The 19,362-nt window shown below is 40.5% G+C and overlaps 1 protein-coding gene across 6 annotated transcripts in view; it reads right to left on the bottom strand.

Annotated features, from left to right (window-relative positions):
• The window catches only part of PRKG1 (protein kinase cGMP-dependent 1), a 492,239-nt gene that overhangs the window by 317,876 nt on the left and 155,001 nt on the right, over window positions 1-19,362 (bottom strand). The window lies entirely within an intron of this gene.

Here is a 19,362-nt window from a genome sequence, read left to right as displayed (position 1 = left end):
TAGAACTCGCTCAGACTTACACTTTTCTTGAAAGAAGGGCCAGTCTACTTGGCTTGTGTCTTGGGAACACTCAACAAAGCAGACTTTTTTTCAGCAGACATACCAGGCCAGCTTGGTCTTGTAGTAGTAAGCACTTAAAAGTCATAGAATCATAGAACAGTCTGGGTTGGAAGGAACCTTAAAGATCATCTAGTTCCAGCCCCCTGCCATGGGCAGGGACATCTTCCACTAGAGCAGGTTGCTCAAAAGCATTCTTCTTTTAATCTTATTTTCACCAGACTTGCATTTCATTTTTGTTTAGAAAATCCAACATGGTTGAATCCACACCAGTATGGAAAACATGGACCAGAAGAATCTGCCCAGTAGAATGAACCTCTGCAGTTATCAGAGATGTATCAGCTCACAAGGCTGCTGAGGATTTCTGAACCACACCAGGAATGGGAAAAAATGTGCATATATAAGAACTACACTGTTCTTTGGAAAAGTAAGTTTAGAGTAGGGGGTAGCAGCATTTCTGGGAATAGATACCCTGAGGACTAGACATCAGACTAACAGGGGCTGCTCATGTTGTACAAACATGGTAAACATTCCACTTCCTCCACAGACAAGACAACCTAAAAGGGCTGTGAGGATGTTTGGAGATTTTATACGATATTGGGTACCATTCACTTGAAATATAAAGGTAAGAATAATTATTTATTGTTATGAGTCTTGCTGGGTGATCACTGCTAGAGAAAAAGATTGCTTTGCTCTTGTTTAAAATCAAAGTTGACAAGTGGGAAAATTACAAGATTGGAAATGCCTTGTAATATAGAGGCATGAGATTTCTCAGTCAAATGTATTTGAAGTTTCTTCTGAAATCACAAGCAAATTGAGTTTTAATTAGTTTTGCATACATAAACTATATGCTGAACTTTCAAGCAGCAAAACTTCAGTTCATTTGTTGTAGCTACAGTCTGCACTACTCCAGGTTAATCCAATGTGTGCTCTTTAAAAATCTGAAATGCTACTTCATGTTTACAAATCAGCCCGTTGACTTGGCTCAGTCAAATGTGGTTTATTACTGTCTGTAGACATCAGAGAGAAGCAAAAATCAGCACATTGACATTAACTAATGAAGGTAATACAGACTGGCAAGTCCCATTTTGCTTCTGCATTATGTTGCCAGTCTGTTGACTGTGTAAGAGGGGAAAAAAAATACCTGATATTGCTCTCTGGGCATGCAATTTCAGAAAATAAAGCAGACAGATCTTATGATCTGCCTACAAACAATTTTTCAGCTCACAGTCTGCAGCTTTGTGCTACATGGTGCGGTGAAGCATGTTTTCCTCAGCAAGACAGAAGTTTTAGTACTCCTATTCAAATGAATAGTACATAAAAAAGTGAAGGAGCCAAACATTAAAGCCAAACTTGGCAAGTACTAGTACACAGGCCAACAAAATCAGACTAGGGAGTTTTGAATTTGGATGGGAATATGGCTGGGCATGTTTGAAATTATTTTCACATGGCAAATACTTGCTTTCATATCCACACTCCATGGCAAGAGCCTGCCGATGCTAACAGGTATTACGCAGAAGCCTAAAGCATGAGTACCTAATGCTAAACACTGGCAATTCAGTTCTCTGTCAGTACTGTCACAGGGATGGCAATTATAACCCTTTTACTCTGCTTGACCTCACACTTCTTCCTGTCTAGAAGCTTCAAAACTCCTATATATCCCCATACTTTCCTGTGTCACACTGAGAAGCTGTATGCTTGTTTGGAATACTGCAGCATTTACTGTAAGAACACATACCAAAGAGTCATCCAAAGATTTTACTAAAATGCAAAATGATGCATCACTTATTTCACCATGAAGCCTTCTGCATGGAAAAATGTCCCTTCCCCTGGGGTCATTCCTGGAGCTAAACCCAGGAGCTCTACTGGGTAATCACCGGCACAAAGTCTTTTTTGCTCTCATTTATGCTGACTAAAAGGCTGCAGGCTTTTCTCCCCAGCATTGATACATACACACCTATGCTTTCTATCCATTTCTCACAAATCTCACCTAAGTCAGGTGACGTACTTGTTAGAAAGCATTATATGAAATGGAATCATCTCTCCATTGCACTGCAAGCAAAGCAGAAGCTTTTATCAGTCCAGGTTCCACCGTGAGGTAGCCAAAGAGTCTGTGTGTTTCAGTCACTTGTGCTGCAAAGACCATTTATTCCCCAAACCTCTTCTTGAGGAAGTAAATGATATACCAGAGCTCACAGACTACTCTGGATATGAAATTCAGAGGAAGAATCAAGCCCTCATTAACATATAGCAGACACACCAGTGACAAAAGCTCTCTGTCAATACACATACTTGTATAAATCAGGGAAAGTTCACACTAGACTAAAGCTTGTAGCTGAAGATTAAAACTGCAGAAGGGAGCATTAGTTAAAGAAGAACATACACAAAAGAGCTGGAAAGGTTACAGACAATGGCTTCTGAAAATAAGCAAAAGAAACACAGAATCATCCATAAATGTCATTTGCTTTGCTTAATTTCCCCGAGTGCAGAGGGAGATGAGACATGGAGAAGAAAAAGCCTAAAAGGGGTCCCAACACTGAACTATTAAATAGATTTTTCCTGAGGCGGGTTATTTATGCTTATTCCTAGGAACAGCATTGTATTTTCAAGAACTAATTCTTATCTATTTCCCAAGAGGATATATTATTTTTTCTTCCATTGAGCAGTGAGAATAAAGTTTTTTCCTACTTCTCCAAGTGGATGTCTTCCTCCTACAACCAATAATTGCCCTGACAGTTCCCAAGGTTCTTAATAACAGGTATATAATGTTATATTGAACACTAGTGGATAGAAAACTGTATCTTGCACAGCACTGCAGAGCCATAAATACAGATGATTTTTATGGTTTTCTGTAGTGCATTGTATTTGTCATCAAACTGATGCAAACTATCTCACAGAGAAACACAGTGAGGATACTCCAAATTCACCCATGGGAGGAAGCCGTGCTCCCTAAAAATCAACTTATTAAGCTCTGGATGGGCAAGACTTTCCATCTGATGATCTCAGGACTGAACACCACTTCTACAAACATGATTTGGAAATAGAAAACAATACCATTGTTGCTAAGTTGTTAATACAACTTTGAGCTTCAGCCTCTGCAAATTTGACTGCATGAAATAAAAGCATACAAAACTGCTTTAAAGGAACTACAGTTGAGAACTTTTTCTGGGTAACCAGGTTATAGCAAATAGTAACTAGAAGCCCTACTCAACTTTTGTGATACTAACTAGCAAAGGATTCAACTAATGTAGATGCCACCACTGCCTCCTAAAGCCGAGTCAGCCCTCCCTCCTCTACATACTATGAGAAGGGCATATTACTTGACACAGCAATATTCAGCATCCACAACACCATAACACTGGAGGCTATTAAAGTCCAGAAAGGGAAAAGAGGATACTAATGTAGGCAGTGCATTACCAAAGCCATTTAGTGCAAACTCTGGATGACACCTGGCATCCAGCAGACCCAATCAAATCACACTGGTTTATACTGATGTGTGTCTTCAGACAGCATGGCCACAGAAAGCAATACTCCAGTTACAGAAGCCCTCTACCCCAGATGGTGAAGTAAGATGTGGACCGAGATACGATGTGGTACAAGACTCTGCACTAGGAGAGCATGCTGACATTTTTCTCTACTGCCAAAACATCCTCAAACCTGCTGCTGTCTCTGTGCAGAAGAGGCAAATGGGTGCATTAACTTTTTCATGTTTTCCACAGGGAAAAAATGACAATGGCTCTACACTCAGTGCAGGATATGAACCTAAATAGCTTCTACTCACACTTTTTGGCTGTCTACAAGGACCAGATTCCTGCCAACTAAACTGCAGGGACATAGTTCATTGTGCTGCCAGCTGAAACGTGAGGTCTGGAACCAAATAAGTAATGTCATGCTGAGCCATTAATCAGAGAGTTGGCTGATAAATCAAAACCACTTTCAGCTACTCTTAAAGACTCCCTCTGCACCCTCCCTACTGCCTTTTCCACTGCCAAGAGCAGCACAGCCATGACCAGGAAATAAGTGGCACAAGCAGTTCACAGATTTAGGAGGTATTTACACCTTCTAAATAATCTATTCAATCCCACCTGTAAGATTGCCACTTTTCAGATGACCTAACTGTGATGTGAACTACCTGAAGGTCCACCAGCTACCTGAGCCTAAAACACCTTTGAAGGATGCTGGCCGGCTACCGGCTGCTGAAGCTGTAATATTGCCTAGGCTGAAGGTTGGTTAATTACTCCTCAGCATGTAATCCATTTTAGTGATTAGGATTAATGGAAGGGGCACCTGGAAAAAGCTCTCACAACAGCCTTAGATCTGAGTGCCTGTGGTCTGCAGCAGGGAGAATGCATTAATTATGTTGCTCTATGGCCACTTTTGCAACAGTAGAAAGCAATAGGATTCTTGTCCCTTACTGAAAAAGCCTGGGAACAGCTAAAGATGTCTAGGGCAACAGACACATAATGCTCCATGAACATATCAAAAGGTTTCAGATTAAGTGTTAAGGATTTAGTTCCAAATCCTGGCCTATCCAGAAGGCAAACTATTCTCTTTCATTCCCAATCCCCTCCTCCACCCACCTTTTTCCCCTCCATACTCCTCAGCCTTCCTCCTGCTTTTTTAAAAGCGAGAGATACCAAAGTGCATTTAGTTTTTGCAATACTATTGCAGAACATGGATTTAGTAAATACAACATTGAGATTTGCAAGCATTTTTGCTCCTGTCTCCATGGAGCACAAGTGGGACAGGGTACAGGCACAGGGCTGTTCACTTGCTGCATGTCAGGAACACAAAATACCATTGGCAGCTATCCAGACCAGGACCAAGTCTGGGATACATTTCCCATCCCTGTCACACTGTGTGCAACTTCAGATGATCTTGCCTTGTGTACCTTTGGGGGAAGGAGAGCTGACATTCTGGAAACAGCATTCATCTGTCAGGCAATCTAAAGCATTTAATAGTTAGGCAGGGCATTATATATTTGAAGGCTACATGCTTAAGAAAGGGAAGATACCTTCTCCTTTCCTCTGGCACCATGTTTGACAGCTTGCCTTTCATTTTTATATTTAGCTGTGGTGTTATTGATGCTTTTTTTTATTTTTTTTTAACTGAATCTCTGCAAACACAAGGAAGTAAGAATTTCCCAAACAAACCAGAAGCAAAGAGTTACTACAGTAGGGCTCACCATTTCCAATACACTTTAAATCCCAAATTAACCATTTCAGCAGAACGCTTTTCCACTTTTATGCCTGGATGATACTGAAGCAGGCTACAATGAGAGGAAACATTATTTTAGATACCTTAAAATTGCAGGATTCAAAAAGGAAATAAAAATGCCAGGAAAAAAATAAAATATAGAAAAATATATGAATTGAATTGTCCACCTAGAACACCTTGGGAGGAAAAGGCATGCAAACCTCAGACATACCCACAGAAATGCCCATTCAAGTATGTTGGCATGTTAAATACCACCTAGCAATTTACACGGACACAATCTTAAAAGCACTTTTTCAGTGCTTACTGACTTTTTCAGTACAAATGCATGCTTTCTCTATTTTATGAAACTAGGTTTGTGTGCCTGTTTAGGAGGAGAGAAAAAGCAAGGAGGCGGAGAAGGTAGCTCAGCCTCACTTTGTCATCAGAGCAACTTCTGAAATAGGCTGGAGATAAAGAATCATAGAATCATAGCATCATAGAATAGTTAGGGTTGGAAAGGACCTTCAGATCATTTAGCTCCAACCCCCCTAGCGATGGGGGAAGAAATGCTCTTCTCAGGCTGGAAAACAGAGCAAAAACTAATAGTCAAAGTGACACTTCAAAATCTCACCAAGCAAGATCAAAACAGAGTAGTTACTAATTTTAACATCAAACATATGTGTTACAACCTTCTGCCATCTCTCCACCCTGCCTGGCTCCAGGACCACACAGAGCATCCTTTGAAATTATATGCACCAAATATATGCACAAAAAAGCCAGATCTAGCAATACTATTGCTTCTGCAAGTCTCCCCTGCAGCCAGAGCCCTCAAACCACTATATAACCCCTTCAAAGAAGAAAATAAAGAAGCCCAATCCCCAAAAGTAGCAGACAGCCCTGGCCACATATTTCCCATGGAAGGAAGGATCACAGCACCATTGTGGCTTCACAGAGGTGCTCCTGCTCGCTGATTTTCAGGTGTTTGAAGAGGAGGAAAGCTCTTCGCAGACAAACAGAGAGGATTTGCTTCCCTGAACCCCTCTGCTCAGAATAGGGGTAAGATGTGACCCCTCTCCTTCAATCCCTGCCAGTTCCCACAAAGCTGTTTGTTTTGGAAACTTTAAGATGAGAGAAAGGGATTCATTAAATCCGGAGGGGTCCAGAAAGCATTTCATCGGTGAGACAACCACCTGTAAGACCTGCTATATATGGAGAACACATTAATTTATTCCTGTTGTCATACGGACAGCCAGTCTAGCCAAGGCAGGATGCATTCAGGTCTCTTGCCCATGCAACCCTGCAGCTGTAAAAGCAAACACTGAACTACCAACTAGTACCACAGTGATTTAATGTTGCCATCAATTAATTCATTAATTCTTGGCTTCTTTTGTCAAGACAAATGACAGCATATACCAGTGCATTCATCCTTGGTTCCCAAGGCAGTGTTCAGTGAAGCCCAGCTTCTGGCAAACTGTACTGGATATGTTGATTAACAGAAAGTAAGATGCAAACAACCAGTCAAATTTCCAGTTAACACAAATAACATGATAAATGGATCCCTGAAGTTCAAAGAAGGAAAAGAAGCAGAAATATTCCTTTAAATCTGCCTCATTCAGTTAACTTCAGGTCACAAAGAAATTAATCTTTCTGTTTCTATCCGCCTCTTCCCTCTCTCTAGAGGCACAATCTGGGAGGCAGAAGCAATGGGAGAAATGTCACCACAAGCTGAAGGATCCTTACCCCCTCAGGAGATCTGAGGTTCTGTAATATGCTCTGTTCTCTGTTTTGCATTTTAAGAGATGTGCCTAAAGCACTGGACAGGTGAAACTGGGAAAAAAAGCAGGGATATGCCAAGAAGTACACCAGGTCTCAGGAAATGTGGAAATTGAAACATGATTATCAATTTTAGGCATATTCTAACAATAAACATCACTAGTTTGCAGGTAAGTAACTTGGAACAACTACAGTTACTTCACACTAAAATCACATTTTTTTAATCTGAAAATTGTTTTTTCATTCCACATATTAAATTTCAGGTTTTCCTTTATAGGATTAAAGCACAATAATGAAAGACAAAACCTTTAAACATTCATTATACGCTTACCTAACTTAAATTTTATTACTATTGTTGACATTGTCCCTACTTAGATAATTGTGTTTATTGGCAATTGGGAAAATAGCAATGTTATAAAATAAAGGCATATGGTATGCATGTAATTTCATGCACTTGTTTCATACCCATTTCTCACAGAGGAGGGAGGAGAAAAGGCCTCCTCTAGCTGCACTGTTAAGGGATTTCAATGGTCCAGACTCCATTGTTCCCACAATCAATTGCTATTTACTTTGTCCAATCACATCCATTAATAGCCGCATACATTTATATCCAATTCCATGCAAGGGAAGAATAGACAAAAGCTAAGAAAGCAAAAGGCAAAGCAAGAAGTTGAACAAAAGCTTTAATATTAAAAGTGAGTTTGCATTAAAATTTCAAACCTGTTGTGTACCAAACACTGGAATATTTTGTAACAAGTTCTCCTATTTGCTCATTTTCAGAACAATTTGGTAGTGAAAAGAAGTCACAGAAAATTTACTGCTCTTACTTCATCGACTCTTATCTTACACACACACACTTACAGAAGCAGCACTGCGCTGCTATTTGGAAAATAATTAAAACTATATCACAAAACAAGAGCTACAAACTCATGATCAGCATCAAGAACATGTACTCCATTGATGGTGAAAAATTGCAAATACTTTTAGACTGGTAGGCATGGTTTCCAGTATAGTTTGTTTTACTTCTCTTGAATGCTTAGCTCTTGATCATAGAGCTGCTCGGCCAAAGTTTTTTTAATATCATTTAAAGAAGCTCAATTCAATCATATATCGCTTCAACTTTTCTACATTTTATTGGTGTTGAATGTGTAACTCCACAGATATGTATGGGTTACAGAACCAAAATCTGTATTACCACTGCACTCCCAATTTGTGACTTAAATTATTCAGCAAGTGAGGGCTGATTATTTCCTTACATTTAGGAACCAATTATGAGCAATTTATTAAGAATAATTCCCGAGGATCTCTGCAAAGCTGCTGACAGGGTAGCAAATTAACATAGGAGCCATATTTGCATACTATTTACAAACAGTTTGTTCCTGTGTATCCTTTCTGAAAGTAGCTATTCAGGGCACTTGAACTTGTTGGAACAACATACTGCACAATTTTAATCTACAACCGATTCTTTTCACTTAACCCATTTCTTACTGGAATAGTTGCCTTGGAAAACATAAGTAATTTTCTCCCCCAAGACTTAAAATATTGTTTGTTTTTTTTCTCTTTACTTCTCAGTAGCTAAGGATTTTTACGGTTCTTGTAAGAGATACAACCCAGAGATCAAACATACAACCCACTACTATTTATTACCTCAGTTTTGGGCACAAATCCTATGAGAAAGGCCTAGGAAGAACTGGAACAATTCAGTTCACAGAACCTGGGGAACTACTTAAAAACAAGTCACATGTTCAGATGGGTAAGATCCACAAGGGAAGGGGATGACAGATCTGTTCAGGGACAGGTAGAAATTAATCATTTTAGTCCTGCTGAGGGCTTCTGCCTCCTGCCATTGGAAAGAGTGGAAAGCTTCAGATGTAAGCAACAAGTCCCAGTGGACTGGAAATGGGTAGGCAGAGATGAACACGAAGATTTAGAAAGATAAATCTGGGAGCTGGATAAACTTGACAGATCTATCTCAGGCCACACCTCTCCCAGCCTGGCTGGTCTTTTGGTAGGGAGCTGTCCCGCTGGAAAGCCACCAGACTTGCAACCTACCAATCTGCAGTAGAGGAGAATTAAGGAAACCAGAAAGAGCGTGTGGCTACATAGGTACTTGCTTTCGCAGACTATAATTCACTCACAAGGCAGCAGAGGTTAATGCAGCACTTTATAAAAGCCTGCACCGAGGCAGGCCCTTACTAGCATTGATATAACGCAGTTGTTAGGGCACATAGTCTAATTTGACATGACAGCTGACACTTATAAAGTAACTGACCCAATGCTATACTACAGACCTGCAGGATGACTGGATGCTACTTTTAGCCAGTTGTTAGCAGTGGTGCAAAAATTGAAGCATAATTGTTAGATTCATGCATAATTTGGGGTTTTCCTGGGTAAAAACTGGTCTTAAAAGGATCCCTACAGGCTTTGCATTTCCTTTTTCAGGGAACACCGGAAAAAAAATTAGTTTAGCTTGCAAATCAATCTCTTTGCAACCATTCTGCTGTCTCAAAGCATTTATAACAAACAGGCTGCTAAGATGCCAGCATCTGATGAGGCAGGACAGGCTGAACTACTGGGAGAAGGGCTCTGAGCAACAGCCCCACAGCACAACACATGTCAGAGCGCTGACTGCCACACAGGGTTCCAGAGGAGCCATGTACAGCCTGTAATCCTTCTGGATGACAGCTAGTGCTGTGAAACCTTATCGATTTGGACCTTCATGCTTTACTGCATGAGACTCTTGGAAGCAGATTACACACTGAATGAGGCTGTGCCATCTCCATAGCTGACACAAGCAGAACTGGGAACCATGATCATCAATATGGCAGCTGCGTTCATTCTATCATTAAGATACTGGAAAAATTCAGACCCTCCTCCCACATTTGAAACCTGCCAGGGACAATGTTTAATCACTGACACAGCACTACAACTGTGTTTGAGCTCTTGTCCCCCTTTACCTTCCACTGCTGTTCATATGTAGCAGTTGGTGGCAAATGACAGCTCTTAACTTTTCCAAGAGGAATAGGTAGACCTGCAGCTGTTTCTGCCAAGTGATGCAACTGCACAGCTTTACCTCCACTTTAGAGAAAAAAAAATAACAACTCAGTTTTATGGATACATAACTCTTCCTGCTGAAACACAAAGATGGAAACCATGTGTCTGTAACAGACTTGAAGCCTCTATGACTATATCCAAAATATCTGCTACAGCTTTCTGCTCTGTCAAATTCAGGCCACATTAAAATCCACCTCAATGAACTGTTTACATGACTGTTTTATTGTTTTCTTTACATGAGCCTGGAAGGCAGAAATTACGCCTAGACAGAAAGCCTATGGAAATACAAGGAGCAATAAGAGACACAAGCAGTTGTGTCACACAGAACAATTTCCAAATACTGTGAGCTCGCAGCTCTGATTTATAGGCAGAAGCAGATAGTTCCATTTTGAACAATCACTAATTCTGGGTAATTGCTCTTGCTGACAGCAAAAAAAAAAAGGGGGGGGGGGGTGGAATGGGGGACTGCGCAAACTGTGCAGTCACTCAGATCACTCTACATCAAAAAGCCACATTAAGCAACCACAATTACTAGTTCATCTTTTCCAAGTTGATAGTGCAGATTCTTAAAAATCACAGCACAAGCTGCGTGGCAACATCCTCCACAGAAACAAAATTAAGAGCTACTGTTGATGCAGCCCTTAACTGGGGGGGAGAGAGAAGATGGTTGCACCATTATATTTGAAACTAGATCTCTAAGACTTCACATTTTAGTTATTTTACTTTATTTCTCCATTGCCAAAATTATTGTTGCATATGCTAGTGTAATTACTCAGAGTAATTATTGAACTGAGCAAGTTACCACTTTGCAGTGAGCCCATATGGATGAGGACCCAGGATTAGCCTCTGCAATTTGCTGCCTACTCCAATTAGGTTTCACCAACAAGGCAATACTCCATGTACATCACCAGATCTTCTGGGTACAAGTCTTAAGATGCTTTTTCATGCAGTAAACCAAGTCACACACTAAAATTAGAATCAATAAGATGAGCCGGTTAAGAGCCCAAGCTACTGCTGCATTGGGTACATATACACTGAATTACTGTGGGTATCCACCAGTGTCAGGTGTGACAAGGCAAGAGGTCTCTCATCATTTTCTGAGATGGAAGCTATTTTACTCCCAAGAAGTTTGGTTTGTTACTGAAATAAAACTGTAAGCTTTATAAAACAAGCACTTGTGCTAGCAGAAAGCAATAAATTTTAAAGATTCGGATGTTTTTCCCTAGCAAATACTATTTCTATTTGCTAATCAAGTGTATTTTAGTCAACACGAAAGCTAAAATATATTTTTCATTTTTGTTGTTTTCTCACTTGGAGAATTTTCCAAAGACCAATTTGGAGGAACTGCCAGTTAGGTAATTATTTTGTGTTCAGAACATATGTTACAATAGATACAAGCAAAAACATGCATTAAAGAAGAAGCAACATAAATAGCTCGTTAGTTATTTTGCTGCCTGAAGTGGTATCCCATCTACTGTAATGTCAAAATTTCTGCATACATCTTCAGTGGTGAAAAGTTTTGGGTGCCATCTTAAACCACAGAAGGGTGCACTGTAGAGCACCACACCTGGTTTCCTACGTATGGCTATTTTGCATCAGTTTCTTATAAAATATTATTACAATAAAGAATTTTTGATGAACAAACTTTAGTATTCACATTTGTGCTTAATTTTGTAAAGTAGATTATGCATTAATAATTGTCTACACATCCCAACTCCCCACTTAATTGCCCTACATGACAAGACTGACTGTCCTCTGCAAATCATGGATATAACTGCAACATTAAATATTGTGTATTCAATACTCTGAAAATCCTCACACAGGTCTTCTACCAAGAGCAGAAAGGAATTGAACACAGCAGCAGACCTAGACCTAAACCTTGGCCAGACCTCCCGGTGTGGCTCAAACAGAAAAACATGTGGTGTTTAAAAAGCTCACATAAAACCTGCATACATGTAAAGCAGGAAATGGAATATATATGTTAACTCACTGACTTGTTTAATAATATTCCTTGCCTAAACAAATCATCCCTACCTTGGTTTCTCCTAACTGTAATCACGATGGGCATCTGTAAGATACAAAATGGAAAGCAGGTTTTGAGCCTGCTTTGAATCCGAGTCTTTCTTCTTTCTCTCCCTCTTTTCATTGAGTCCTTGCTGTCTTTACTCCTATGTGAACACCGACTCCAACTGCAGTGGCAATCGGAGCACCATTTCTAAGGTCCTTCAAAAGCCAACTCCTCCTCCAGCACAACAAGAGAATAAATATGAACAAAACTATGACATTCCTGCTTGGCATATTACTGACAGGCATACAGGTGTGTTCTCAAGGAAGAAGAAATAATATATTGGAACCATGAGGTCCTTGTTTTGATATCTGTGCTAGCAGAGAAAACTTTCACTGAACCACTGTCCACTGTTTTCAATCCCATTAAAAAAAGAGAGCTCAAAAATCCCCCCAAGCACTTTGCTGTCCACAGTTAACATCATGGCAAAGACCTCCCAGTCTTCTTGAGGAGCCACACTGACTGTGGACAAAATAAAGCTTGTCCATGATAAAACACAATGCAAGGGAGAAATAATCTGAGGTATCTAAATGCTGCTCTCAGTCATACCATCACGATCTGTCTTGTGTCTACTTTGGTTTCATGGGGAAGTTCTCATTTGTCCTTTTAAAAAATACCCTGACAAAATAAAGCAAGGTTACCTACTAAAGATGTGGCATGGCAGCCACATTCTAAAGGGAAAGACCAGATGTCAGTAACAGACACCAGGAACCAGAATTTCAGAGAATACGTAGAATCCCAACAAAGCCATGCTTATGATTTTCTCCAACTGGACTCATTCCATTCATCATTTTGGTTTTGTCTTCAAATTATTAAACAAAATTGGACACGGGTTGTATTTTCTGGATTTTAGCATCAATTTGCATAGCATACAGTTAAGAGACTAGCAGAAAAATACCAGGTTGTTATGTCTTAGGCACAAACCCAGAACTCTGTGCATGAGCACTAATTAAAGAAAACATCTTTCATCTTCCTGAAGAAATTTGTGAGCATCACAACTGCCTCAGGCTTGCTAAGTTAGATGATCAAGGGGCTGGAGAACCTCCCATATGAAGACAGGCTAAGAAGGCTGGGGCTGTTCAGCCTGGAGAAGAGAAGGCTGTGTGGAGACCTCATAGCAGCCTTCCAGTATCTGAAGGGGGCCTATAAGGATGCTGGGGAGGGACACTTCATTAGGGACTGTAGTGATAGGACAAGGGGTAACGGGTTAAAACTTTAACAGGGGAAGTTTAGATTGGATATAAGGAAGAAGTTCTTTACTGTTAGGGTGGTGAGGCACCGGAATGGATTGCCCAAGGAAGCTGTGAATGCTCCGTCCCTGGTGGTGTTCAAGATCAGGTTGGACAGAGGTGTTCAAGATCCGGTTGGACAGAGCCTTGGTTGACATGGTTTAGTGTGAGGTGTCCCTGCCCATGGCAGGGGGGTTGGAACTCGATGATCTGAAGGTCCTTTCCAACCCTAACTATTCTGGGATTCTGTGATTGTATCACTGCACCATGCAACAATATTTTCATACACCTCCCCATTCTCTCACTTTTCTGTGGTAATGAAACCAGTGGGAATTCAGGTAGGGATGTGCCCACAAATCAGGTCCTGACATTTCTTCTTCTGGCTGATGACAAACAGCCCCACAAAAAGAAGAGGCAGTATCTGTAAAGAAAACTTAGCCAGTTTTTAGTTTTATAAGGTTAATTTGTCACTCTTCAATGTATTCAATAAATTTTTTTGAAGCTCAAGTTATTTGATAGAAATTGCTAATTCAGTTGATCCAAGCATATTCCACTACCAGCGTACAATGCTTGCAGATGCAAAACAGAAAGCCTAAGAAGTCATCCCCTCCCCCTTCTCTTAAACAGGACTAATAGTTTTCTTTTTATGAGGAGGTATTTTAAACTGTGCTTTCTTATTCCTTTGATGGTTCCAGCAGACAGGAATTGGTGCAGGACAGCTCCTTCTGCTGAAGACCAGCACTCCTGCGAGCTTCCGGGTGTCACCCTGCTGAGTGCTAAAAGCATGATATGAGAAAGGAAGGTTTACCACGTGGAAGACCACAAAGATGCTCAGGCAGCTGGAACACCTCTCCTAGGAAGCCAGGCTGAGGGAGCTGGGTTTGTTCAGCCTGCAGAAGAGAAGGCTCCAGGGAGACCTTAGAGCAGCTTCCAGTGCCTAAAGGGGGCCTACAAGAATGACGTAGAGGGACATTTTAAAAGGGCATGTAGTGACAGGATAAGGGGGAATGGCTGAAGGTTGGTGTTTCCTGCTCTAATCTGTAGTTTTACAGGGCTGGGAGGTTGGTGGGATAGAGCCTCTGTTCCAGCCAGCCAGGAAGGTGACAGAATCAGAGGCAGCAAAAGCTCTTCTTGTTGAAACAGGTTTTTCTACTAAGCACCACTGTCCTTGTCTCACCTGGCTCTCTCTACTGCAAGTTGTTTCCATACTGTCTCATACCCAGTTTTTGATTGGTCAAGATTTAATTGTTGTGGTGAAGAACCCTGTGAAAGCAGGTGGGAAACAGAGGTGGCTACGTGTGTCAGAAGCATACTGGTGCCCTGTATCTCTTTCAGGGGAAAATAAATAAATAAATTTTAAAGAGAGAGAGTGTGTCCTCTGAGATAAAATGGATGATTGTACTTCCAGAGACTGATGAGACTTGTAAAGAGATAAAGCTCAGTGTATCAGGCAGGTGCCATAAATAAAGGGACAGATAAAAATTTACTGATGGTAGACCAGTACAGAATTGAATACAATTTTGTAGCCTCACAGTCCGCAGCTCCTCAGAGAATCTGAGAAACTGGAAGGTGATAGAGAAAAGCAAGCCTGCTGCTGGCAGGCTAAGGTCACAATAAAAGGTCTGCACCTATAATGGAAAATGCTCAGGTGCCTGCAAATCACAAAAAGTTGAAGGCAGCAACTGTAGAGAGCCTAGCTCCATGTCTGCACTGCAGAGGCCTGCGAACACCAGTGAAATTTCATGTTCATGTCAAGAAACTCCTATTTGCTGGTACTTGCAAGGCATTTTTGCAAAGAGAAGGGCAGTTGAAGCCCAGAGAAGGGAGTCTGGAAAATCACAGCTCTGTCTGAGGGATGGAGGTGGTGTTGGACATAGCTCAGTCTCAGCTTCAGCGACAGTTACTTGCTCAATATTTGGACAAAACTCAGAAAATCAGATTGGTTATAAAACTAGCAGGAAGGAGCCCATATAGTACTTATCCTTATGAGATGTGTAAGATCCTAGAAAGGCACTTTTAGAGCACTATAAAAGAGATGCACAGGCTGAAGCCAAGACTGAGCATACAAAAGTACAGAAAAAAAATGCTAACCAATGGACCTTAAGGACAAGAGGGGAAGAGGAAAAGAATGTGGTCACCCTTGTCTTGCCTGGACTTGCTGTCAGAAAAAAACAGTCCCATAGGACCAGGACTTTTTCCACAGAGTAAGGAAGAGCAGGTGATTGTAGAATGGAGGAGCCCAGAATAGGAAGGATTCATTTTTGGGCAGTGCCACTCTCCTCCCTCTAGATTAAGTGACATAAAAGAGGGACAGCCCAGCTTAAATTAAGAGGCAGAAGCTAACCCAGATGTTGAAAAGAGTAACAAGGGGGGGGTCATTTCTAGGAATATTCTTTTGAGTGCATTTCTCAAGCTTATGTTTTTTGCACTGTGGTTGCATTTTTACAATTCTAGTTTTTAGGCAGCCATATTTTTTATAAACATGAGCAACAAAGCCAACTTGAAGCAACCTGATACACAGCAAGGATGTTGTTCAGAGCAACCCTACCCCCTTTTCTTGTTCTTTAAAGAGAAGTGGAAAATAAAAATGCTAAACCTTTAAAATGTATTTCACTTGATGGATTTATCAATGTGTTGATCAAAGAGAATAAGGGTGTTGTTGGGTTTTTTTTGTAATAAAAACTGCTTTAAGTTAGGACATCATACTTGATTTATTTTCTTCATCTTCAACAAACATTCTTACTGCTGCTGGTGGTGATGACTGATATTTTTCCAAAACACTAAAACAGAAGATATAAGGAATTAATTTTCAAACTCAAATCAAAGCAATCTAAGCACACAAATAAATGTACCTGACAACAATGCCCCAAATAAAGCTATCTGAAATGTGCGTGTAAACTGCATTGGCTCTCTGCTAGGCAAGGCATGAATTTCTCTACACTGAGAAGTTACATGCAGCATGTACACAGAAGGTCGTTGGGTTTCTGCAGACACATCCTCTGATCTACCCTGCTCCGTCTTTATGCAGTCTTTCATTTGTGATTTCTACAGACCATCAGGACTACAAAGACACTGCCACCGCAGTGCACTTCAAACAAGGCTAAAGGGGATTCCACAATAATGGACATGTACAACCAATCTGGGCTTTACAGCACTGTAACATACTGTTCCAGTAACAAGATGATGCTTTGATGCATCTCTAGATTTAAAATATTCATCTTTGAAGGCTTTTAAAGTACCAATATGCTACCTTGTGCTTAAAACCAGTATTTACACTGCAGCACTTGTGACATGTGCCTTAGAAAGGAACAGGTAGAAACAATACACCAAAAGCAACTTTTTCTTTGGTATTGATAAATTAGTCCACCACTGAGTCACTCCTGTGTTTTAGAGGGAACAGTGCTTGCCTGGCACTTCACATAAAAGCTATGTCAGTGATGCCTAGTGCTCTGAACACGAATGGGTACTCCAACCTTAAAACATGCAATAAAGGGAAAAGAAAATAAAAGAAATCTTCACATTTCCCCCAAATTACTCATTCTTTCTCTGACTAGAGTAATTTCTCACTGGCTTTATTACTGTAGAACAAGCACTCGCATTTTTTAGATGTTCCCATTCCACAGTAATAATTGTTACAAGGACATCTGGGTCATAAGTCTTAAAACCAACAGATTCAGCCAAAGATGAGAGGAACAACATCTTTTACCTTTTTTTTCCTATACAACTAAAGCTGGTGATCAAACATTTTAACCTGACTACATCAAACAAAATGTTCTAAGTGATATTCAGTATGTCTTAATGACCTTTTGATTTCAAGCAGGCCACATGTGGAAGACTAGCTTTACACTCAAAATACAGGTGGGTTTCACACAGTGAACAACATCATGAACTGAAAAGAAATTAAAAATATGGAAGATTTTTTTTTTTTCCCTGTACTAGAGCTTAGGGTAATGGAGCCAAAAAAATTAACTCTTCACTTCAAAACTTTATTTTACTGTTGCTGGTATAGTAAAAACAGCTATTACACCATGTACCACTTGTCATATGACTGCAAATACAGACAAGAGAATAGTATGTCCTTTTCCTGGCAGCCATGCCAACCAGTTTACAAAAAGCTGATGTGAAAAAAAGCTTCCTGAAACATGTTCATTGGTTCAACGCTTTGAAAATGCAAAATGCCATATAAAAATTAGCCCCTTATTTATGATTCAGGCTCCTGATTAGTGCTGCTGTTGGTTCAGCTGAGAGTATTACTTCTGTTCTGAAAGTCCACTTCTAGCAACAGATAATTCTTAACAGTTATCATTAACTCGTATTTAGGAACCGTTTGTTACTGCGTATCATTCAAATATTGAATCAAGTCTTCTTTTGATTATCCTGCTTGTTCATAACGAATAAACCACTGTTTCCAGGGATACAGGAAAAAAGGCATGGAGGTGATGCCTGTTCCCTTGCACTACAAGGTTGCTTCACCCATGTTTCTAGAGCCCCTTCACCATGACTCTAACTAAAAGCTCTTGCTGCATTTTCCTTGTGCAAGCTTAGTGCTTTTCAATTTTCATATTCAGGTCATTCCATTTGTTGCCCCTCACAGTTCCCAGCTCTAATTTAATATCTCACCTCTTGCCTTTTGATCCAGACCCAAGCAAAAAACCCTCAGCCAACAAATCGAGTTTGGGCATTACTGTTCCTCCAGCTATCCAGCTGCAGAAAACCACCAGCCATCTAACTGCAGACAACCCCCATCCCATCCCAGTGCTATGTGGTGTTATCACCACCTTCAGTCTTAACCAAATTTTTGCCTAGCATTAGATAGGCAGCTTCTCATGTGTCTTGGGCTTCATCAGTTCAGTAATCTGATGCCAACCACTTTTGAACCTCCAAGGTAGCTGCGGAAAACCCTTTAATTTCAGTGCATAGTTCTTCTATTATTGCTGTTCATGACTTATCATCTACTTAATACCTCTTTGGAAAAACATGGCATTTAGATCAACAAGAACTGAAGGCTAAAACACTGTCCTGCAGGGATGCCTGATGAAAGCAAACCCAGAGGACTCCACCATAACTCATGCAGCTAGACCTAACACCAGCTTTTAAAGGACACAAAGTGCATGAAGTTACACAGGGCCATGGGCCAGCAGTGGCAGACAGGCAAAACTAGAGGAAAAGCAGAAAGAGCAATGGAAATGCATTTTACTGAACAACTTTTCCATATCCCAAGCTTCACCCAATACCATGTTAGACAGTTTCTTGCCATTTTGGCATGGACTTTCGAGTCACCACATTGGTAAGCCATTTGTATCTCTAATATCTAAGCATCTAACATGGTATTGCAACTCTTACATATAGTGTCATATATACTACAAGTGTTGCACTGAATAGACTTCCAGGTTAGGCAGAAAGGTTACCAAGAAATAGGTGACATTCTTTTAGGACATATGGAATAAGTTGCCAAGCACTCATTAAATGTATGCATAAAATATTCACAGGACTTCATAGTCTGCACAAATCCCACTCACAGCCTTGAGCTTAAAATGGGTTCAAACCAGACTCTCTTGCCTAAAACCTTTGATTTTTGCAAGGGCAAGGATAAAAGTGCTCAGATTCAAACCCAAATTCCCAAGGTTAAGTTGCCTCTCCAACTTTCACCTGGATAAAAGAACCGATCAGAGGTTTTCCAGTCCCAGATCTGCCTACCCTGTCAGCTTCTCAACTTAAAAACAACAAAACAAAACAACATACACCACACCACAATATATAAACAAGGCAGCAACAACTGAAGATGCTATAAGCATGTGGTGTGCACAAATCCCTCTCTACTAATCCCATTGTTTTACATCTATGCTATACAGCAAAGAGAAAACTCAGAACTCGGGATGACTGGACAAAAATGAAGATCTGAGATCTACATGGTACTACCCAAATTCTGTTGTGATCCCTGGCTGATCCCTGGTACAGCAATGAACAGAGCGTGTTCCAGCATATAAA

Source organism: Pezoporus occidentalis, unplaced genomic scaffold (genome assembly GCF_034315485.1).
Source record: "Pezoporus occidentalis ecotype Australia unplaced genomic scaffold, CSIRO_AGI_Poc_V1 ctg54, whole genome shotgun sequence".
Lineage (NCBI taxonomy): Eukaryota > Metazoa > Chordata > Aves > Psittaciformes > Psittacidae > Pezoporus > Pezoporus occidentalis.
The sequence above is the reverse complement of the archived record's forward strand: the minus strand, read 5'-3'. Positions and strand labels throughout refer to the sequence as shown.